Here is a 23,029-nt window from a genome sequence, read left to right as displayed (position 1 = left end):
CAACGATTTCTTATTGAAAAATTTAATTTTAACAGTTTTTTGATTGAATATCGTTACATTTGCTTGAATTAAAGCAAAAAGTATAAAAATAATGGTTTCAGTGAACATATTTGAAAATAGTGAAGAAATACTCAAAGTATGCTTCTTTGGCCGTGAAACGTCGATTTTGAAAATGTTATTAAAAATCGAGGTAAATTTTTAATTATTGTTAAATCGAGATGAAATCACTTTCAATGAGTGTTTTATAGGGAATTAAGCTGAATTCGGTCAAAAATTTCTCCAGAAAAAAATGCATTCAAAAGTGTACCGAAAAAATTGCATGTTTTTCTTCTTCAAGATACAAAATCCGAGACAACGATTTCTTATTGAAAAATTGAATTTTAACAGTTTTTTGAATGAATATCGTTACATTTGCTTGAATTAAAGCAAAAAGTATAAAAATAATGGTTTCAGTGAATATATTTGTAAATAGTGAAGAAATACTCAAAATATGCTTCGTTGGCGGTGAAACGTCGATTTTTAAAATGTTATTAAAAATCGAGGTACATTTTTAATTATTGTTTAATCGAGATGAAATGACTTTTAATGAGTGTTTGATAGGGAATTAAGCTGAATTCGGTCAAAAATTTCTCCAGAAAAAAATGTATTCAAAAAAGTACCGAAAAAATCGCATGTTTTTCTTCTTCAAGATACAAAATCCGTGACAACGATTTCTTATTGAAAAATTGAATTTTAACAGTTTTTTGAATGAATATCGTTACATTTGCTTGAATTAAAGCAAAAAGTATAAAAATAATGGTTTCAGTGAATATATTTGTAAATAGTGAAGAAATACTCAAAATATGCTTCGTTGGCGGTGAAACGTCGATTTTGAAAATGTTATTAAAAATCGAGGTACATTTTTAATTATTGTTCAATCGAGATGAAATCACTTTTAATGAGTGTTTTATAGGGAATTAAGCTGAATTCGGTCAAAAATTTCTCCAGAAAAAAATGTATTCAAAAAAGTACCGAAAAAATCGCATGTTTTTCTTCTTCAAGATACAAAATCCGTGACAACGATTTCTTATTGAAAAATTTAATTTTAACAGTTTTTTGATTGAATATCGTTACATTTGCTTGAATTAAAGCAAAAAGTATAAAAATAATGGTTTCAGTGAACATATTTGAAAATAGTGAAGAAATACTCAAAGTATGCTTCTTTGGCCGTGAAACGTCGATTTTGAAAATGTTATTAAAAATCGAGGTAAATTTTTAATTATTGTTAAATCGAGATGAAATCACTTTCAATGAGTGTTTTATAGGGAATTAAGCTGAATTCGGTCAAAAATTTCTCCAGAAAAAAATGCATTCAAAAGTGTACCGAAAAAATTGCATGTTTTTCTTCTTCAAGATACAAAATCCGAGACAACGATTTCTTATTGAAAAATTGAATTTTAACAGTTTTTTGAATGAATATCGTTACATTTGCTTGAATTAAAGAAAAAATATAAAAATAATGGTTTCAGTGAATATATTTGTAAATAGTGAAGAAATACTCAAAATATGCTTCGTTGGCGGTGAAACGTCGATTTTTAAAATGTTATTAAAAATCGAGGTACATTTTTAATTATTGTTTAATCGAGATGAAATGACTTTTAATGAGTGTTTGATAGGGAATTAAGCTGAATTCGGTCAAAAATTTCTCCAGAAAAAAATGTATTCAAAAAAGTACCGAAAAAATCGCATGTTTTTCTTCTTCAAGATACAAAATCCGTGACAACGATTTCTTATTGAAAAATTTAATTTTAACAGTTTTTTGATTGAATATCGTTACATTTGCTTGAATTAAAGCAAAAAGTATAAAAATAATGGTTTCAGTGAACATATTTGAAAATAGTGAAGAAATACTCAAAGTATGCTTCTTTGGCCGTGAAACGTCGATTTTGAAAATGTTATTAAAAATCGAGGTAAATTTTTAATTATTGTTAAATCGAGATGAATTCGGTCAAACATTTCTCCAGAAAAAAATTCATTCAAAAGTGTACCGAAAAAATCGCATGTTTTTTTCTTCAAGATACAAAATCCGTGACAACGATTTCTTATTTAAAATTGAATTTTAACAGTTTGTTGAATGAATATCGTTACATTTGCTTGAATTAACGCAAAAATTACAAAAATAATGGTTTCAGTGGTTATATTTGAAAACAGTGAACAAATACTCAAAATGTTTTTCTTAGGTCGAGTTACGTCGATTTTGAAAATGTTATTAAAAATCGAGGTACATTTTTATTTATTGTTCAATCGAGATGAAATCACTTTTAATGAGTGTTTTATAGGGAATTAAGCTGAATTCGGTCAAAAATTTCTCCAGAAAAAAATTCATTCAAAAAAGTAGCGAAAAAATCGCAGGTTTTTCTTCTTCAAGACACAAAATCCGTGAATACGATTTCTTATTGAAAATTGAATTTTAACAGTTTTTTGATTGAATATCGTTACATTTGCTTGAATTAAAGCAAAAAGTATAAAAATAATGGTTTCAGTGAACATATTTGAAAATAGTGAAGAAATACTCAAAGTATGCTTCTTTGGCCGTGAAACGTCGACTTTGAAAATGTTATTAAAAATCGAGGTAAATTTTTAATTATTGTTCAATCGAGATGAAATCACTTTTAATGAGTGTTTTATAGGGAATTAAGCTGAATTCGGTCAAAAATTTCTCCAGAAAAAAATGCATTCAAAAAAGTACCGAAAAAATCGCATGTTTTTCTTCTTCAAGATACAAAATCCGTGACAACGATTTCTTATTTAAAATTGAATTTTAACTGTTTGTTGATGAATATCGTTACATTTGCTTGAATTTACGCAAAAATTACAAAAATAATGGTTTCAGTGAACATATTTGAAAATAGTGAAGAAATACTCAAAGTATGCTTCTTTGGCCGTGAAACGTCGACTTTGAAAATGTTATTAAAAATCGAGGTAAATTTTTAATTATTGTTCAATCGAGATGAAATCACTTTTAATGAGTGTTTTATAGGGAATTAAGCTGAATTCGGTCAAAAATTTCTCCAGAAAAAAATGCATTCAAAAAAGTACCGAAAAAATCGCATGTTTTTCTTCTTCAAGATACAAAATCCGTGACAACGATTTCTTATTTAAAATTGAATTTTAACTGTTTGTTGAATGAATATCGTTACAATTGCTTGAATTAAACCAAAAGGATAAAAAAATGGTTTCAGTGGTTATATTTGAAAATAGTGAAGAAATACTCAAAATATGCTTCGTTGGCGGTGAAACGTCGATTTTGAAAATGTTATTAAAAATCGAGGTAAATTTTTAATTATTGTTCAATCGAGATGAAATCACTTTTAATGAGTGTTTTATAGGGAATTAAGCTGAATTCGGACAAACATTTCTCCAGAAAAAAATGCATTCAAAAGTGTACCGAAAAAATAGCATGTTTTTCTTCTTCAAGATACAAAATCCGTGACAACGATTTCTTATTGAAAAATTTAATTTTAACAGTTTTTTGAATGAATATCGTTACATTTGCTTGAATTAAAGCAAAAAGTATAAAAATAATGGTTTCAATGAATATATTTGAAAATAATGAAGAAATACTCAAAGTATGCTTCTTAGGCCGAGTTACGTCGATTTTGAAAATGTTATTAAAAATCGAGGTACATTTTTATTTATTGTTCAATCGAGATGAAATCACTTTTATTGAGTGTTTTATAGGGAATTAAGCTAAATTCGGTCAAAAATTTCTCCAGAAAAAAATGAATTCAAAAAAGTACCGAAAAAATCGCATGTTTTTTTTCTTCAAGATACAAAATCCGTGACAACGATTTCTTATTGAAAAATCTAATTTTAACAGTTTTTTGATTGAATATCGTTACATTTGCTTGAATTAAAGCAAAAAGTATAAAAATAATGCTTTCAGTGAACATATTTGAAAATAGTGAAGAAATACTCAAAGTATGCTTCTTTGGCCGTGAAACGTCGATTTTGAAAATGTTATTAAAAATCGAGGTAAATTTTTAATTATTGTTCAATCGAGATGAAATCACTTTTAATGAGTATTTTATAGGTAAATAAGCTGAATTCGGTCAAAAATTTGTCCAGAAAAAAATTCCTTAAAAAGTGTACCGAAAAAATCGCATGTTTTTTTTCTTCAAGATACAAAATCCGTGACAACGATTTCTTATTGGAAATTGAATTTTAACAGTTTTTTGTATGAATATCCTTATATTTGCTTGAATTAAAGCAAAAAGTACAAAAATAGTGGTTTCAATGGTTATATTTTAAAATAGTGAAAAAATTCTCAAAATGTGCTTCTCTGGCCGAGAAACGTCGATTTTGAAAATGTTATTAAAACTCGAGGTACATTTTTATTTATTGATCAATCGATATGAAATCACTTTTAATGAGTATTTTATAGGTAATAAAGCTGAATTCGATCAAAAATTTGTCCAGAAAAAAATGCTTTCAAAAGTGTACCGAAAAAATCGCTTGTTTTTTTCTTCAAGATACAAAATCCGTGACAACGATTTCTTATTGGAAATTGAATTTTAACAGCTTTTTGGATGAATATCGTTATATTTGCTTGAATTAAAGCAAAAAGTACAAAAAAAATGGTTTCAGTGGTTATATTTGAAAATAGTGAAAAAATTCTCAAAATGTGCTTCTCTGGCCGAGAGACGTCGATTTTGAAAATGTTATTAAAAATCGAGGTTCATTTTTATTTATTGATCAATCGAGATGAAATCACTTTTAATGAGTATTTTATAGGTAATTAAGCTGAATTCGGGCAAAAATTTGTCCAGAAAAAAATTCCTTAAAAAGTGTACCGAAAAAATCGCATGTTTTTTTTCTTCAAGATACAAAATCCGTGACAACGATTTCTTATTGGAAATTGAATTTTAACAGTTTTTTGTATGAATATCGTTATATTTTCTTGAATTAAAGCAAAAAGTACAAAAATAATGGTTTCAATGGTTATATTTTAAAATAGTGAAAAAATTCTCAAAATGTTTTTCTCTGGCCGAGAAACGTCGATTTTGAAAATGTTATTAAAAATCGAGGTACATTTTTATTTATTGATCAATCGAAATGAAATCACTTTTAATAAGTATTCTATAGGTAATTTATTTGAATTCGGTCAAACATTTGTCCAGAAAAAAATGCATTAAGAAGTGTACCGAAAAAATCGCATGTTTTTTTTCTTCAAGATACAAAATCCGTGACAACTATTTCTTATTGGAAATTGAATTTTAACAGTTTTTTGGATGAATATCGTTATATTTGCTTGAATTAAAGCAAAAAGTACAAAAAAAATGTCTTCAGTGGTTATATTTGAAAAATAGTGAAAAAATTCTCAAAATGTGCTTCTCTGGCCGAGAAACGTCGATTTTGAAAATGTTATTAAAAATCGAGGTTTAATTTTATTTATTGATCAATCGAGATGTAATCACTTTTAATGAGTATTTTATAGGTAATTAAGCTGAATTCGGGCAAAAATTTTTCCAGAAAAAAATTCCTTAAAAAGTGTACCGAAAAAATCGCATGTTTTTTTCTTCAAGATACAAAATCCGTGACAACGATTTCTTATTGGAAATTGAATTTTAACAGTTTTTTGTATGAATATCGTTATATTTTCTTGAATTAAAGCAAAAAGTACAAAAATAATGGTTTCAATGGTTATATTTTAAAATAGTGAAAAAATTCTCAAAATGTTTTTCTCTGGCCGAGAAACGTCGATTTTGAAAATGTTATTAAAAATCGAGGTACATTTTTATTTATTGATCAATCGAAATGAAATCACTTTTAATAAGTATTTTATAGGTAATTTATTTGACTTCCGTCAAACATTTGTCCAGAAAAAAATGAATTCAAAAAAGTACCGAAAAAATCGCATGTTTTTCTTCTTCAAGATACAAAATCCGTGACAACAATTTCTTATTGAAAATTGAATTTTAACAGTTTTTTGAATTAATATCGTTACATTGCTTGAATTAAAGCAAAAAGTATAAAAATAATGGTTTCAATGAATATATTTGAAAATAGTGAAGAAATACTCAAAGTATGCTTCTTTGGCCGTGAAACGTCGATTTTGAAAATGTTATTAAAAATCGAGGTAAATTTTTAATTATTGTTCAATCAAGATGAAATCACTTTCAATGAGTGTTTTATAGGAAATTAAGCTGAATTCGGTCAAAAATTTCTCCAGAAAAAAATGCATTCAAAAAAGTACCAAAAAATCGCATGTTTTTCTTCTTCAAGATACAAAATCCGTGACAACGATTTCTCATTGAAAAATTGAATTTAAACAGTTTTTTGAATGAATATCGTTACATTTGCTTGAATTAAAGCAAAAAGTATAAAAATAATGGTTTCAGTGAATATATTTGTAAATAGTGAACAAATACTCAAAATGTTTTTCTTAGGCCGAGTTACGTCGATTTTGAAAATGTTATTAAAAATCGAGGTACATTTTTATTTATTGTTCAATCGAGATGAAATCAATTTTATTGAGTGTTTTATAGGGAATTAAGCTGAATTCGGTCAAAAATTTCTCCAGAAAAAAATGCATTCAAAAAAGTTCCGAAAAAATCGCATGTTTTTTTTCTTCAAGATACAAAATCCGTGACAACGATTTCTTATTTAAAATTGAATTTTAACAGATTGTTGAATGAATATCGTTACATTTGCTTGCATTAAAGCAAAAAGTATAAAAATAATGGTTTCAGTGGTTATTTTTGAAAATAGTGAAGAAATACTCAAAAAATGCTTCTTTGGCCGTGAAACGTCGATTTTGAAAATGTTATTAAAAATCGAGGTACATTTTTATTTATTGTTCAATCGAGATGAAATCACTTTTAATGAGTGTTTTATAGGGAATTAAGCTGAATTCGGTCAAAAATTTCTCCTGAAAAAAATGCATTCAAAAAAGTACCGAAAAAATCGCATGTTTTTGTTCTTCAAGATACAAAATCCGTGACAACGATTTCTTATTGAAAAATTTAATTTTAACAGTTTTTGATTGAATATCGTTACATTTGCTTGAATTAAAGCAAAAAGTATAAAAATAATGCTTTCAGTGAACATATTTGAAAATAGTGAAGAAATACTCAAAGTATGCTTCTTTGGCCGTGAAACGTCGATTTTGAAAATGTTATTAAAAATCGAGGTAAATTTTTAATTATTGTTCAATCGAGATGAAATCACTTTTAATGAGTGTTTTATAGGGAATTAAGCTGAATTCGGTCAAAAATTTCTCCAGAAAAAAATGCATTCAAAAAGTGTACCGAAAAAATCGCATGTTTTTTTTCTTCAAGATACAAAATCCGTGACAACGATTTCTTATTGGAAATTGAATTTTAACAGTTTTTTGTATGAATATCGTTATATTTGCTTGAATTAAAGCAAAAAGTACAAAAATAGTGGTTTCAATGGTTATATTTTAAAATAGTGAAAAAATTCTCAAAATGTGCTTCTCTGGCCGAGAAACGTCGATTTTGAAAATGTTATTAAAACTCGAGGTACATTTTTATTTATTGATCAATCGATATGAAATCACTTTTAATGAGTATTTTATAGGTAATAAAGCTGAATTCGGTCAAAAATTTGTCCAGAAAAAAATGCATTCAAAAGTGTACCGAAAAAATCGCTTGTTTTTTTCTTCAAGATACAAAATCCGTGACAACGATTTCTTATTGGAAATTGAATTTTAACAGTTTTTTGGATGAATATCGTTATATTTGCTTGAATTAAAGCAAAAAGTACAAAAAAATGGTTTCAGTGGTTATATTTGAAAATAGTGAAAAAATTCTCAAAATGTGCTTCTCTGGCCGAGAGACGTCGATTTTGAAAATGTTATTAAAAATCGAGGTTCATTTTTATTTATTGATCAATCGAGATGAAATCACTTTTAATGAGTATTTTATAGGTAATTAAGCTGAATTCGGGCAAAAATTTGTCGAGAAAAAAATTCCTTAAAAAGTGTACCGAAAAAATCGCATGTTTTTTTTCTTCAAGATACAAAATCCGTGACAACGATTTCTTATTGGAAATTGAATTTTAACAGTTTTTTGAATGAATATCGTTATATTTGCTTGAATTAAAGCAAAAAGTACAAAAATAATGGTTTCAATGGTTATATTTTAAAATAGTGAAAAAATTCTCAAAATGTTTTTCTCTGGTCGAGAAACGTCGATTTTGAAAATGTTATTAAAAATCGAGGTTCATTTTTATTTATTGATCAATCGAAATGAAATCACTTTTAATGAGTATTTTATTGGTAATTAATTTGACTTCCGTCAAACATTTGTCCAGAAAAAAAGGAATTCAAAAAAGTACCGAAAAAATCGCATGTTTTTCTTCTTCAAGATACAAAATCCGTGACAACGATTTCTCATTGAAAAATTGAATTTAAACAGTTTTTTGAATGAATATCGTTACATTTGCTTGAATTAAAGCAAAAAGTATAAAAATAATGGTTTCAGTGAATATATTTGTAAATAGTGAACAAATACTCAAAATGTTTTTCTTAGGCCGAGTTACGTCGATTTTGAAAATGTTATTAAAAATCGAGGTACATTTTTATTTATTGTTCAATCGAGATGAAATCAATTTTATTGAGTGTTTTATAGGGAATTAAGCTGAATTCGGTCAAAAATTTCTCCAGAAAAAAATGCATTCAAAAAAGTACCGAAAAAATCGCATGTTTTTTTCTTCAAGATACAAAATCCGTGACAACGATTTCTTATTTAAAATTGAATTTTAACAGATTGTTGAATGAATATCGTTACATTTGCTTGCATTAAAGCAAAAAGTATAAAAATAATGGTTTCAGTGGTTATTTTTGAAAATAGTGAAGAAATACTCAAAAAATGCTTCTTTGGCCGTCAAACGTCGATTTTGAAAATGTTATTAAAAATCGAGGTACATTTTTATTTATTGTTCAATCGAGATGAAATCACTTTTAATGAGTGTTTTATAGGGAATTAAGCTGAATTCGGTCAAAAATTTCTCCTGAAAAAAATGCATTCAAAAAAGTACCGAAAAAATCGCATGTTTTTGTTCTTCAAGATACAAAATCCGTGACAACGATTTCTTATTGAAAAATTTAATTTTAACAGTTTTTTGATTGAATATCGTTACATTTGCTTGAATTAAAGCAAAAAGTATAAAAATAATGCTTTCAGTGAACATATTTGAAAATAGTGAAGAAATACTCGAAAGTATGCTTCTTTGGCCGTGAAACGTCGATTTTGAAAATGTTATTAAAAATCGAGGTAAATTTTTAATTATTGTTCAATCGAGATGAAATCACTTTTAATGAGTATTTTATAGGTAAATAAGCTGAATTCGGTCAAAAATTTCTCCAGAAAAAAATTCCTTAAAAAGTGTACCGAAAAAATCGCATGTTTTTTTTCTTCAAGATACAAAATCCGTGACAACGATTTCTTATTGGAAATTGAATTTTAACAGTTTTTTGTATGAATATCGTTATATTTGCTTGAATTAAAGCAAAAAGTACAAAAATAGTGGTTTCAATGGTTATATTTTAAAATAGTGAAAAAATTCTCAAAATGTGCTTCTCTGGCCGAGAAACGTCGATTTTGAAAATGTTATTAAAACTCGAGGTACATTTTTATTTATTGATCAATCGATATGAAATCACTTTTAATGAGTATTTTATAGGTAATAAAGCTGAATTCGGTCAAAAATTTGTCCAGAAAAAAATGCTTTCAAAAGTGTACCGAAAAAATCGCTTGTTTTTTTCTTCAAGATACAAAATCCGTGACAACGATTTCTTATTGGAAATTGAATTTTAACAGCTTTTTGGATGAATATCGTTATATTTGCTTGAATTAAAGCAAAAAGTACAAAAAAAATGTCTTCAGTGGTTATATTTGAAAATAGTGAAAAAATTCTCAAAATGTGCTTCTCTGGCCGAGAAACGTCGATTTTGAAAATGTTATTAAAAATCGAGGTTCAATTTTATTTATTGATCAATCGAGATGAAATCACTTTTAATGAGTATTTTATAGGTAATAAAGCTGAATTCGGTCAAAAATTTGTCCAGAAAAAAATGCATTCAAAAGTGTACCGAAAAAATCGCTTGTTTTTTTCTTCAAGATACAAAATCCGTGACAACGATTTCTTATTGGAAATTGAATTTTAACAGTTTTTTGGATGAATATCGTTATATTTGCTTGAATTAAAGCAAAAAGTACAAAAAAAATGGTTTCAGTGGTTATATTTGAAAATAGTGAAAAAATTCTCAAAATGTGCTTCTCTGGCCGAGAGACGTCGATTTTGAAAATGTTATTAAAAATCTAGGTTCATTTTTATTTATTGATCAATCGAGATGAAATCACTTTTAATGAGTATTTTATAGGTAATTAAGCTGAATTCGGGCAAAAATTTGTCCAGAAAAAAATTCCTTAAAAAGTGTACCGAAAAAATCGCATGTTTTTTTTCTTCAAGATACAAAATCCGTGACAACGATTTCTTATTGGAAATTGAATTTTAACAGTTTTTTGTATGAATATCGTTATATTTTCTTGAATTAAAGCAAAAAGTACAAAAATAATGGTTTCAATGGTTATATTTTAAAATAGTGAAAAAATTCTCAAAATGTTTTTCTCTGGCCGAGAAACGTCGATTTTGAAAATGTTATTAAAAATCGAGGTACATTTTTATTTATTGATCAATCGAGATGAAATCACTTTTAATGAGTATTTTATAGGTAATTAAGCTGAATTCGGGCAAAAATTGTTCCAGAAAAAAATTCCTTAAAAAGTGTACCGAAAAAATCGCATGTTTTTTTCTTCAAGATACAAAATCCGTGACAACTATTTCTTATTGGAAATTGAATTTTAACAGTTTTTTGAATGAATATCGTTATATTTGCTTGAATTAAAGCAAAAAGTACAAAAATAATGGTTTCAATGGTTATATTTTAAAATAGTGAAAAAATTCTCAAAATGTTTTTCTCTGGTCGAGAAACGTCGATTTTAAAAATGTTATTAAAAATCGAGGTTCATTTTTATTTATTGATCAATCGATATGAAATCACTTTTAATGAGTATTTTATAGGTAATAAAGCTGAATTCGGTCAAAAATTTGTCCAGAAAAAAATGCTTTCAAAAGTGTACCGAAAAAATCGCTTGTTTTTTTCTTCAAGATACAAAATCCGTGACAACGATTTCTTATTGGAAATTGAATTTTAACAGCTTTTTGGATGAATATCGTTATATTTGCTTGAATTAAAGCAAAAAGTACAAAAAAAATGTCTTCAGTGGTTATATATGAAAATAGTGAAAAAATTCTCAAAATGTGCTTCTCTGGCCGAGAAACGTCGATTTTGAAAATGTTATTAAAAATCGAGGTTCAATTTTATTTATTGATCAATCGAGATGAAATCACTTTTAATGAGTATTTTATAGGTAATAAAGCTGAATTCGGTCAAAAATTTGTCCAGAAAAAAATGCATTCAAAAGTGTACCGAAAAAATCGCTTGTATTTTTCTTCAAGATACAAAATCCGTGACAACGATTTCTTATTGGAAATTGAATTTTAACAGTTTTTTGGATGAATATCGTTATATTTGCTTGAATTAAAGCAAAAAGTACAAAAAAAAATGGTTTCAGTGGTTATATTTGAAAATAGTGAAAAAATTCTCAAAATGTGCTTCTCTGGCCGAGAGACGTCGATTTTGAAAATGTTATTAAAAATCGAGGTTCATTTTTATTTATTGATCAATCGAGATATAATCACTTTTAATGAGTATTTTATAGGTAATTAAGCTGAATTCGGGCAAAAATTTGTCCAGAAAAAAATTCCTTAAAAAGTGTACCGAAAAAATCGCATGTTTTTTTTCTTCAAGATACAAAATCCGTGACAACGATTTCTTATTGGAAATTGAATTTTAACAGTTTTTTGTATGAATATCGTTCTATTTTCTTGAATTAAAGCAAAAAGTACAAAAATAATGGTTTCAATGGTTATATTTTAAAATAGTGAAAAAATTCTCAAAATGTTTTTCTCTGGCCGAGAAACGTCGATTTTGAAAATGTTATTAAAAATCGAGGTACATTTTTATTTATTGATCAATCGAAATGAAATCACTTTTAATAAGTATTTTATAGGTAATTTATTTGAATTCGGTCAAACATTTGTCCAGAAAAAAATGCATTAAAAAGTGTACCGAAAAAATCGCATGTTTTTTTCTTCAAGATACAAAATCCGTGACAACTATTTCTTATTGGAAATTGAATTTTAACAGTTTTTTGAATGAATATCGTTATATTTGCTTGAATTAAAGCAAAAAGTACAAAAATAGTGGTTTCAATGGTTATATTTTAAAATAGTGAAAAAATTCTCAAAATGTGCTTCTCTGGCCGAGAAACGTCGATTTTGAAAATGTTATTAAAAATCGAGGTTCATTTTTATTTATTGATCAATCCAGATGAAATCACTTTTAATGAGTATTTTATAGGTAATAAAGCTGAATTCGGTCAAAAATTTGTCCAGGAAAAAATTCCTTAAATAGTGTACCGAAAAAATCGCATGTTTTTTTTCTTCAAGATACAAAATCCGTGACAACGATTTCTTATTGGAAATTGAATTTTAACAGTTTTTTGGATGAGTATCGTTATATTTGCTTGAATTAAAGCAAAAAGTACAAAAAAAATGGTTTCAGTGGTTATATTTGAAAATAGTGAAAAAATTCTCAAAATGTGCTTCTCTGGCCGAGAAACGTCGATTTTGAAAATTTTATTAAAAATCGAGGTTCATTTTTATTTATTGATCAATCGAGATGAAATCACTTTTAATGAGTATTGTTATGGATGGATATGAAAAAAGCAAACATGTTTTCTTTTTGTTATTGTTTTAGAAAGATGAAGGTTAATTTGTCTCACTTAATTTAAATTCGAATTATTAACTAGCACTTTCGGCAACGGCCATATCACGCTGAAAACACCGGTTCTAGTCCGATCACCGAAGTTAAGCAGCGTCGAGCGCAGTCAGTACTTGGGAGGGAGACCACTTAGGAACACTGCGTGCCGTTGGCTTTTTCACTTTTTTTTCCTCTTTTAAATTTTAATAGATATGTAAAAAGCAAACAGGTTTTCTTTTTGTTATTGTTTTAAAATGATGAAGGTTAATTTGTATCACTTAATTTAAATTCGAATTATTAACTAGCACTCTCGGCAACGGCCATATCACGCTGAAAACACCGGTTCAGGTCCGATCACCGAAGTTAAGCAGCGTCGAGCGCATACAGTACTTGGGAATACTGCGTGCCGTTGGCTTTTTCACTTTTGTTTCCTCTTTTAAATTCCACCAGATATAAAAAAGCAAACATATCTTCTTTTTGTTATTGTTTTATAAAGATGAAGGTTAATTAAATTCAAATTATTAAATAGCACTCTCGGCAACGGCCATATCACGCTGAAAACACCGGTTCTCGTCCGATCACCGAAGTTAAGCAGCGTCGAGCGCAGTCAGTACTTGGGAGGCAGACCACTTGGGAACAGTGCGTGCCGTTGGCTTTTTCACTTTTTTTTTCCTCTTTTAAATTCCAATAGATATGAAAAAAGCAAACTTATTTTCTTTTTGTTACTGTTTTAAAAAGATGAAGGTTAATTTGTCTCACTTAATTTAAATTCGAATTATTAACTAGCATTCTCGGCAACGGCCATATTGCGCTGAAAACACCGGTTCTAGTCCTATCACCGAAGTTAAGAAGCGTCGAGCGCAGTCAGTACTTGGGAGGGAGACCACTTAGGAACACTGCGTGCCGTTGGCTTTTTCACTTTTTTTTCCTCTTTTAAATTCCAATAGATATGAAAAAAGCAAACTTATTTTCTTTTTGTTATTGTTTTAAAAAGATGAAGGTTAACTTGTCTCACTTAATTTAAATTCGAATTATTAACTAGCACTCTCGCCAACGGCCATATCGCGCTGAAAACACCGGTTCTAGTCCTATCACCGAAGTTAAGCACCGTCGAGCGCAGTCAGTACTTGGGAGGGAGACCACTTAGGAACACTGCGTGCCGTTGGTTTTTCACTTTTTTCCACTTTTAAATTCCAATAGATATGAAAAAAGCAAACAGATCTTCTTTTTGTTATTGTTTTATAAAGATGAAGGTTAATTAAATTCGAATTATTATCTAGCACTCTCGGCAACGGCCATATCACGCTGAGAACACCGGTTCTCGTCCGATCGCCAACGTTAGCAGCGTCGAGCGCAGTCAGTACTTGGGAATGCTGCGTGCCGTTGGCTTTTTCACTTTTGTTTCCTCTTTTAAATTCCACCCGATATGAAAAAAGCAAACATATCTTCTTTTTGTTATTGTTTTATAAAGATGAAGGTTAATTTGTCTCACTTAATTTAAATTCGAATTTTTAACTAGCACTCTCGGCAACGGCCATATCACGCTGAGAACACCGGTTCTCGTCCTATCGCCGACGTTAGCACCGTCGAGCGCAGTCAGTACTTGGGAGGGAGACCACTTAGGAACACTGCGTGCCGTTGGTTTTTCACTTTTGTTTCCTCTTTTAAATTCCACCCGATTTGAAAAAAGCACACATATCTTCATTTTGTTATTGTTTTATATAGATGAAAGTTAATTAAATTCAAATTATTAACTAGCACTCTCGGCAACGGCCATATCACACTGAATACAACGGTTCTCGTCCGATAACCGAAGTTAAGCAGCGACGAGCGCATACAGTACTTGGGAACACTGCGTGCCGTTGGCTTTTTCACTTTTTTTTCCTCTTTTAAATTTTAATAGATATGAAAAAAGCAAACATGTTTTTTTTTGTTATTGTTTTAAAAAGATGAAGGTTAATTTGTCTCACTTAATTTAAATTCGAATTATTAACTAGCACTCTCGGCAACGGCCATATCACGCTGAAAACACCGGTTCACGTCCGATCAACGAAGTTAAGCAGCGTCGAGCGCATACAGTACTTGGGTAGAATGCGTGCCGTTGGCTTTTTCACTTTTGTTTCCTCTTTTAAATTGCAAAAGATATGAAAAAAGCATACGTATCTTCTTTTTGTTATTGTTTTATAAAGATGAAGGTTAATTAAATTCAAATTATTAACTAGCACTCTCGTCAACGACCATATCACGCTGAATACACCGGTTCTCGTCCGATAACCGAAGTTAAGCAGCGTCGAGCGCAGTCAGTACTTGGGAGGGCGACCACTTAGGAACACTGCGTGCCGTTAGCTTTTTCACTTTTTTTTTCCTCTTTTAAATTCCAATAGATATGAAAAAAGCAAAAATATTTTCTTTTTGTTATTGTTTTAAAAAGATGAAGGTTAATTTGTCTCACTTAATTTAAATTCGAATTATTATCTAGCACTCTCGGCAACGGCCATATCACGCTGAGAACACCGGTTCTCGTCCGACCGCCGACGTTAGCAGCGTCGAGCGCAGTCAGTACTTGGGAATATTGCGTGCAACGGCCATATCACGCTGAAAACATCGGTTCTGGTCCGATCACCGAAGTTAAGCAGCGTCGAGAGCATACAGTACTTGGGAATACTGCGAGCCGTTGGCTTTTTCACTTTTGTTTCCTCTTTCAAATTCCACCAGATATGAAAAAAGCAAACATATCTTATTTTTGTTATTGTTTTATAAAGATGAAAGTTAATTTAATTCAAATTATTAACTAGCACTCTCAGCAACGGCCATATCATGCTGAAAACACCGGTTCTAGTCCTATCACCGAAGTTAAGCACCGTCGAGCGCAGTCAGTACTTGGGAGGGAGACCACTTAGGAACACTGCGTGCTGTTGGTTTTTTCACTTTTTTTTCCTCTTTTAAATTCCAATAGATATGAAAAAAGCAAACTTATTTTCTTTTTGTTATTGTTTTAAAATGATGTAGGTTAATTTGTCTCACTTAATTTAAATTCGAATTATTAACTAGCACTCTCGGCAACGACCATATCACGCTGAATACACCGGTTCTCGTCCGTTCACCGAAGTTAAGCAGCGTCGAGCGCAGTCAGTACTTGGGAGGGAGACCACTTAGGAACACTGCGTGCCGTTGGCTTTTTCACTTTTTTTTCCTCTTTTAAATTTTAATAGATATGAAAAAAGCAAACACGTTTTTTTTGTTATTGTTTTAAAAAGATGAAGGATAATTTGTCTCACTTAATTTAAATTCGAATTATTAACTAGCACTCTCGGCAACGGCCATATCACGCTGAAAACACCGGTTCCAGTCCTATCACCGAAGTTAAGCACCGTCGAGCGCAGTCAGTACTTGGGAGGGAGACCACTTAGGAACACTGCGTGCTGTTGGTTTTTTCACTTTTTTTTCCTCTTTTAAATTCCAATAGATATGAAAAAGCAAGATTATTTTCTTTTTGTTATTGTTTTAAAATGATGAAGGTTAATTTGTCTCACTTAATTTAAATTCGAATTATTAACTAGCACTCTCGGCAACGACCATATCACGCTGAATACACCGGTTCTCGTCCGATCACCGAAGTTAAGCAGCGTCGAGCGCAGTAATACTTGGGAGGGAGACCACTTACGAACGCTGCGTGCCGTTGGCTTTTTCACTTTTTTTTCCACTTTTATATTCCAATAAATTTCAAAAAAGCAAACATATTTTCTTTTTGTTATTGTTTTAAAAAGATGAATGTTAATTTGTCTCACTTAATTTAAATTCGAATTATTAACTAGCACTCTCAGCAACGGCCATATCACGCTGAAAACACCGGTTCTAGTCCTATCACCGAAGTTAAGCACCGTCGAGCGCAGTCAGTACTTGGGAGGGAGACCACTTAGGAACACTGCGTGCTGTTGGTTTTTTCACTTTTTTCCTCTTTTAAATTCCAATAGATATGAAAAAAGCAATCTCATTTTCTTTTTGTTATTGTTTTAAAATGATGAAGGTTAATTTGTCTCACTTAATTTAAATTCGAATTATTAACTAGCACTCTCGGCAACGACCATATCACGCTGAATACACCGGTTCTCGTCCGTTTACCGAAGTTAAGCAGCGTCGAGCGCAGTCAGTACTTGGGAGGGAGACCACTTAGGAACACTGCGTGCCGTTGGCTTTTTCACTTTTTTTTCCTTCCTTTAAATTTTAATAGATATGAAAAAAGCAAACATGTTTTTTTTTGTTATTGTTTTAAAAGGATGAAGGTTAATTTGTCTCACTTAATTTAAATTCGAATTATTAACTAGCACTCTCGGCAACGGCCATATCACGCTGAAAACACCGGTTCACGTCCGATCAACGAAGTTAAGCAGCGTCGAGCGCATACAGTACTTGGGTATATTAGTGCCGATGGCTTTTTCACTTTTGTTTCCTCTTTTAAATTGCAAAAGATATGAAAAAAGCAAACGTATCTTCTTTTTGTTATTGTTTTATAAAGATGAAGGTTAATTAAATTCAAATTATTAACTAGCACTCTCGGCAACGGCCATATCACGCTGAATACACCGGTTCTCGTCCGATAACCGAAGTTAAGCAGCGTCGAGCGCAGTCAGTACTTGGGAGGGCGACCACTTAGGAACACTGCGTGCCGTTGGCTTATTCACTTTCTTTTCCTCTTTTAAATTTTAATAGATATGAAAGAAGCAAACTTGTTTTCATTTTGTTATTGTTTTAAAATGATGAAGGTTAATTTGTCTCACTTAATTTAAATTCGAATTATTAACTAGCACTCTCGGCAACGACCATATCACGCTGAATACACCGGTTCTCGTCCGATCACCGAAGTTAAGCAGCGTCGAGCGCAGTCAGTACTTGGGAGGGAGACCACTTAGGAACACTGCGTGCTGTTGGTTTTTTCACTTTTTTCCTCTTTTAAATTCCAATAGATATGAAAAAAGCAAACTCATTTTCTTTTTGTTATTGTTTTAAAATGATGAAGGTTAATTTGTCTCACTTAATTTAAATTCGAATTATTAACTAGCACTCTCGGCAACGACCATATCACGCTGAATACACCGGTTCTCGTCCGTTTACCGAAGTTAAGCAGCGTCGAGCGCAGTCAGTACTTGGGAGGGAGACCACTTAGGAACACTGCGTGCCGTTGGCTTTTTCACTTTTTTTTCCTCTTTTAAATTTTAATAGATATGAAAAAAGCAAACATGTTTTTTTTTGTTATTGTTTTAAAAGGATGAAGGTTAATTTGTCTCACTTAATTTAAATTCGAATTATTAACTAGCACTCTCGGCAACGGCCATATCACGCTGAAAACACCGGTTCACGTCCGATCAACGAAGTTAAGCAGCGTCGAGCGCATACAGTACTTGGGTATATTGCGTGCCGATGGCTTTTTCACTTTTGTTTCCTCTTTTAAATTGCAAAAGATATGAAAAAAGCAAACGTATCTTCTTTTTGTTATTGTTTTATAAAGATGAAGGTTAATTAAATTCAAATTATTAACTAGCACTCTCGGCAACGGCCATATCACGCTGAATACACCGGTTCTCGTCCGATAACCGAAGTTAAGCAGCGTCGAGCGCAGTCAGTACTTGGGAGGGCGACCACTTAGGAACACTGCGTGCCGTTGGCTTATTCACTTTTTTTTCCTCTTTTAAATTTTAATAGATATGAAAAAAGCAAACTTGTTTTCATTTTGTTATTGTTTTAAAATGATGAAGGTTAATTTGTCTCACTTAATTTAAATTCGAATTATTAACTAGCACTCTCGGCAACGACCATATCACGCTGAATACACCGGTTCTCGTCCGATCACCGAAGTTAAGCAGCGTCTAGCGCAGTCAGTACTTGGGAGGGAGACCACTTAGGAACACTGCGTGCCGTTGGCTTTTTCACTTTTTTTTCCTCTTTTAAATTTTAATAGATATGAAACAAGTTGGGAAAACCAAATTATTACCTCTCCGAGTCAAGAGGTCTACTACTACAAACTTATTTACCTAGATATGGAATTATTTCACTTTTTTGAATTAAAAATTTACGAAATATTGAAGCAGTATTCCAAACGTAGCGAATGTACAGTAAAGCAGACGACATTTCACATCGAATAAGGATAAATCTTGGTTACATGGAAATCAGTTAATGGGGAAAAGAACAGGAAATGAAGTCTACGCTTCAGTTGTTTGCCCTATATTCTGATAGCTACATTCACTACTGGTTTGCAGTGTAAACACTATCGTCTCGTCTCACCTCAACAATATTCTTAGTTTGCCAACATGAATGTTAACGTTAAATAACACCAAAGCTAAATTGTAGCTAGACGCACTAATAGTCAATGCGCACCATAAAGAGAATAATAAGTCTGTAGCTACTACCAGTTTACCATAAGCCCTTTTACTAATCTAATTGCCACCATGATCTTTTCTTCTATTATAAAATCTTAACATGATTATCTAATAGTGTATTTAACTTTTACTCTGAACCGTTAATGTCTCTTCATTTTAGACACGAAAATCGAAGCCAAAAGTTTACTTCACCTCAGGCCTCAATAATTTACTCTTTGTTTCACTAAGACTATTGCGAATAACGCTTGTTATACCCGCCGGAGTCTAGGTCTTAGTTTTCTTCTTGAAATCACTAAACCAAGGATTATTCTATATACAGATGTAGTATAGCTTAAGTAATATATATACAGCCATTTCAAATAACAATATTAAAAAAAATCTTTGGAATATCAAAATGAAACAGAGTTTTAAAGCCACAAAAGTACTAAATGCATCATAATTACGAAAAATACTTCCACATATTCACTTTATATTATGGAAAAAGGGAATATTAAGGTTCTGTATGATTTCTTAACACATCAACACAAGGCTAACTGCTAACGCGACGCACTAGTGTAACAATGGACGGACACACAGACAAAAACATAAGCTGGTTTTTAACTCTTTCCGTATTAATTTTGAGTTGAGAAACAAGATTATCTTAAATATTAAAATAAATATAATAAGTATTAAATATTTTCTTCGTCAGTTGTTTGCCTTATTGAGCGTTACATCGTTTTGATAAAGAACTATTAAACATTCTTCAGAGACCTGACTAATATTGGCGTTTGAAATGAAGCATACGCCGGTTGCTTCGCCTTGCTCAAATAGGTAGTATATAAGGGTTTCGAACTACACTTCAAGGCAAGAACAAGAAATTTTTACTTCAAAAAAGTGAAATAATTCCATATCTAGGTAAATAAGTTTGTAGTAGTAGACCTCTTGACTCGGAAAGGTAATAATTAGGTTTTCCCAACTTGTTTCATATCTATTAAAATTTAAAAGAGGAAAAAAAAGTGAAAAAGCCAACGGCACGCAGTGTTCCTAAGTGGTCGCCCTCCCAAGTAGTGACTGCGCTCGACGCTGCTTAACTTCGGTTATCGGACGAGAACCGGTGTATTCAGCGTGATATGGCCGTTGCCGAGAGTGCTAGTTAATAATTTGAATTTAATTAACCTTCATCTTTATAAAACAATAACAAAAAGAAGATACGTTTGCTTTTTTCATATCTTTTGCAATTTAAAAGAGGAAACAAAAGTGAAAAAGCCATCGGCACGCAGTATACCCAAGTACTGTATGCGCTCGACGCTGCTTAACTTCGTTGATCGGACGTGAACCGGTGTTTTCAGCGTGATATGGCCGTTTCCGAGAGTGCTAGTTAATAATTCGAATTTAAATTAAGTGAGACAAATTAACCTTCATCCTTTTAAAACAATAACCAAAAAAAACATGTTTGCTTTTTTCATATCTATTAAAATTTAAAAGAGGAAAAAAAAGTGAAAAAGCCAACGGCACGCAGTGTTCCTAAGTGGTCTCCCTCCCAAGTACTGACTGCGCTCGACGCTGCTTAACTTCGGTGAACGGACGAGAACCGGTGTATTCAGCGTGATATGGTCGTTGCCGAGAGTGCTAGTTAATAATTCGAATTTAAATTAAGTGAGACAAATTTACCTTCATCATTTTAAAACAATAACAAAAAGAAAATGAGTTTGCTTTTTTCATATCTATTGGAATTTAAAAGAGGAAAAGAAAGTGAAATAGCCAACAGCACGCAGTGTTCCTTAGTGGTCTCCCTCCCAAGTAGTGACTGCGCTCGACGCTGCTTAACTTCGGCTATCGGACGAGAACCGGTGTTTTCAGCGTGATATGGCCGTTGCTGAGAGTGCTAGTTAATAATTCGAATTTAAATTAAGTGAGACAAATTAACCTTCATCTTTTTAAAACAATAACAAAAAGAAAATATGTTTGCTTTTTTGAAATATATTGGAATATAAAAGTGGAAAAAAAAGTGAAAAAGCCAACGGCACGCAGTGTTCGTAAGTGGTCTCCCTCCCAAGTACTGACTGCGCTCGACGCTGCTTAACTTCGGTGATCGGACGAGAACCGGTGTTTTCAGCGTGATATGGCCGTTGCCCAGAGTGCTATTTAATAATTTGATTTAATTAACCTTCATCTTTATAAAACAATAACAAAAAGAAGATATGTATGCTTTTTTCATATCTATTGGAATTTAAAAGTGGAAAAAAAGTGAAAAACCAACGGCACGCAGTGTTCCTAAGTGGTCTCCCTCCCATGTACTGACTGCGCTCGAGGCTGCTTAAATTCGGTGATAGGACTAGAACCGGTGTTTTCAGCGCGATATGGCCGTTGGCGAGAGTGCTAGTTAATAAATCGAATTTAAATTAAGTGGGACAAATTAACCTTCATCTTTTTAAAACAATAACAAAAAGAAAATAAGTTTGCTTTTTTCATATCTATTGGAATTTAAAAGAGGAAAACAAGGTGAAAAAGCCAACGGCATGCAGTGTTCCTAAGTGGTCTGCCTCCCAAGTACTGACTGCGCTCGACGCTGCTTAACTTCGGTGATCGGACGAGAACCGGTGATTTCAGCGTGATATGGCCGTTGCCGAGAGTGCTATTTAATAATTTGAATTTAATTAACCTTCATCTTTATAAAACAATAACAAAAAGAAGATATGTTTGCTTTTTTCATATCTGATGGAATTTAAAAGAGGAAATAAAAGTGAAAAAGCCAACGGCACGCAGAGTTTCCAAGTACTGACTGCGATCGACGCTGCTTAACTTCGGTGATCGGACGAGAACTGGTGTCTTCAGCGTGATATGGCCGTTACCGAGAGTGCTAGATAATAATTCGAATTTAAATTAAGTGAGACAAATTAACCATCATCTTTTTAAAACAATAACAAAAAGAAAATATGTTTGCTTTTTTCATATCTATTGGAATTTAAAAGAGGAAAAAAAGGTGAAAAAGCCAACGGCATGCAGTGTTCCTTAGTGGTCTCCCTCCCAAGTACTGACTGCGCTCGACGCTGCTTAACTTCGGTGATCGGACGAGAACCGATGATTTCAGCGTGATATGGCCGTTGCCGAGAGTGCTATTTAATAATTTGAATTTAATTAACCTTCATCTTTATAAAACAATAACAAAAAGAAGATATGTTTGCTTTTTCCATATCTGATGGAATTTTAAAGAGGAAATAAATGTGAAAAAGCCAACGGCACGCAGAGTTTCCAAGTACTGACTGCGCTCGACGCTGCTTAACTTCGGTGATCGGACGAGAACCGGTGTCTTCAGCGTGATATGGCTGTTGCCGAGAGTGCTAGACAAATTGGACTATAACATATCCTAAGGACATCCCGGTATCTCTAGTAGAGTTATGGGCCTGCAAAGTATAGTCTAATGCATTTTCTATGGAGGGGTTTGTTTGTTCACGTATTGCTTAATTACTTGACTCTGTTCTTTCGATTAAAAATAATAACATAGCTTCAGTGTAGCGGTTATCGCATCCGCCTCACTCCCGGAAGGCCACAGGTTCGAAACCGCGAAGTTTTTTTTTTTTTGCTTGGAACATGCAAAGACCTTTATAATTATCCGAACATTTGTGTCAAGGTCACATTATTTACATCCCCGTATCTCTGGTAGAACCAGAGTGACGAGCCTCCAGAATTTAGTCTAATGTATTTCCTATGGAGGGGTTTGTTTGTTTACGAAAAGCTTAATTACTCGACTACTGTTTGTCATAGCCCTAATTCTTAGTATGGC

At 31.6% G+C, this 23,029-nt stretch overlaps 3 non-coding genes and 21 pseudogenes across 3 annotated transcripts; 17 read left to right on the top strand and 7 right to left on the bottom strand.

The window, feature by feature from the left end:
- The first annotated feature begins 12,948 nt into the window (after positions 1-12,948).
- On the top strand, positions 12,949-13,067 carry LOC149652940 (5S ribosomal RNA). Its single transcript, XR_016371442.1, has one exon. It is a non-coding gene; the product is annotated as a 5S ribosomal RNA (ribosomal RNA).
- Positions 13,068-13,204: 137 nt separating this feature from the next.
- LOC149652939 (5S ribosomal RNA) lies at positions 13,205-13,307 on the top strand (annotated as a pseudogene).
- A 121-nt stretch (positions 13,308-13,428) lies between these two features.
- LOC149652938 (5S ribosomal RNA) lies at positions 13,429-13,547 on the top strand. Its single transcript, XR_016371437.1, has one exon. It is a non-coding gene; the product is annotated as a 5S ribosomal RNA (ribosomal RNA).
- Positions 13,548-13,685: 138 nt separating this feature from the next.
- On the top strand, positions 13,686-13,804 carry LOC149652937 (5S ribosomal RNA; annotated as a pseudogene).
- A 137-nt stretch (positions 13,805-13,941) lies between these two features.
- On the top strand, positions 13,942-14,060 carry LOC149652936 (5S ribosomal RNA; annotated as a pseudogene).
- Positions 14,061-15,121: 1,061 nt separating this feature from the next.
- LOC149652935 (5S ribosomal RNA) lies at positions 15,122-15,240 on the top strand (annotated as a pseudogene).
- Positions 15,241-15,694: 454 nt separating this feature from the next.
- On the top strand, positions 15,695-15,813 carry LOC149652934 (5S ribosomal RNA; annotated as a pseudogene).
- Positions 15,814-15,950: 137 nt separating this feature from the next.
- On the top strand, positions 15,951-16,069 carry LOC149652933 (5S ribosomal RNA; annotated as a pseudogene).
- Positions 16,070-16,204: 135 nt separating this feature from the next.
- On the top strand, positions 16,205-16,323 carry LOC149652932 (5S ribosomal RNA; annotated as a pseudogene).
- A 136-nt stretch (positions 16,324-16,459) lies between these two features.
- Positions 16,460-16,577, top strand: LOC149652931 (5S ribosomal RNA; annotated as a pseudogene).
- Positions 16,578-16,714: 137 nt separating this feature from the next.
- On the top strand, positions 16,715-16,833 carry LOC149652930 (5S ribosomal RNA; annotated as a pseudogene).
- Positions 16,834-16,968: 135 nt separating this feature from the next.
- LOC149652929 (5S ribosomal RNA) lies at positions 16,969-17,087 on the top strand (annotated as a pseudogene).
- A 361-nt stretch (positions 17,088-17,448) lies between these two features.
- LOC149652928 (5S ribosomal RNA) lies at positions 17,449-17,567 on the top strand (annotated as a pseudogene).
- Positions 17,568-17,704: 137 nt separating this feature from the next.
- LOC149652927 (5S ribosomal RNA) lies at positions 17,705-17,823 on the top strand (annotated as a pseudogene).
- Positions 17,824-17,958: 135 nt separating this feature from the next.
- LOC149652926 (5S ribosomal RNA) lies at positions 17,959-18,077 on the top strand (annotated as a pseudogene).
- A 361-nt stretch (positions 18,078-18,438) lies between these two features.
- Positions 18,439-18,557, top strand: LOC149652925 (5S ribosomal RNA; annotated as a pseudogene).
- Positions 18,558-18,694: 137 nt separating this feature from the next.
- On the top strand, positions 18,695-18,813 carry LOC149652924 (5S ribosomal RNA; annotated as a pseudogene).
- A 1,455-nt stretch (positions 18,814-20,268) lies between these two features.
- On the bottom strand, positions 20,269-20,387 carry LOC149652923 (5S ribosomal RNA; annotated as a pseudogene).
- A 361-nt stretch (positions 20,388-20,748) lies between these two features.
- LOC149652922 (5S ribosomal RNA) lies at positions 20,749-20,867 on the bottom strand (annotated as a pseudogene).
- A 137-nt stretch (positions 20,868-21,004) lies between these two features.
- Positions 21,005-21,123, bottom strand: LOC149652921 (5S ribosomal RNA; annotated as a pseudogene).
- A 137-nt stretch (positions 21,124-21,260) lies between these two features.
- LOC149652920 (5S ribosomal RNA) lies at positions 21,261-21,379 on the bottom strand. The gene has a single exon (XR_016371397.1). It is a non-coding gene; the product is annotated as a 5S ribosomal RNA (ribosomal RNA).
- A 119-nt stretch (positions 21,380-21,498) lies between these two features.
- LOC149652919 (5S ribosomal RNA) lies at positions 21,499-21,617 on the bottom strand (annotated as a pseudogene).
- Positions 21,618-21,754: 137 nt separating this feature from the next.
- Positions 21,755-21,873, bottom strand: LOC149652918 (5S ribosomal RNA; annotated as a pseudogene).
- A 362-nt stretch (positions 21,874-22,235) lies between these two features.
- On the bottom strand, positions 22,236-22,354 carry LOC149652917 (5S ribosomal RNA; annotated as a pseudogene).
- Between the last annotated feature and the right edge of the window lie 675 nt (positions 22,355-23,029).

Source organism: Phalangium opilio, unplaced genomic scaffold, assembly GCF_054372755.1.
Source record: "Phalangium opilio isolate 3A_F unplaced genomic scaffold, DU_Popi_V2 ptg000082l_1, whole genome shotgun sequence".
NCBI lineage: Eukaryota > Metazoa > Arthropoda > Arachnida > Opiliones > Phalangiidae > Phalangium > Phalangium opilio.
This window is presented reverse-complemented; position numbering and strand designations above follow the sequence as displayed.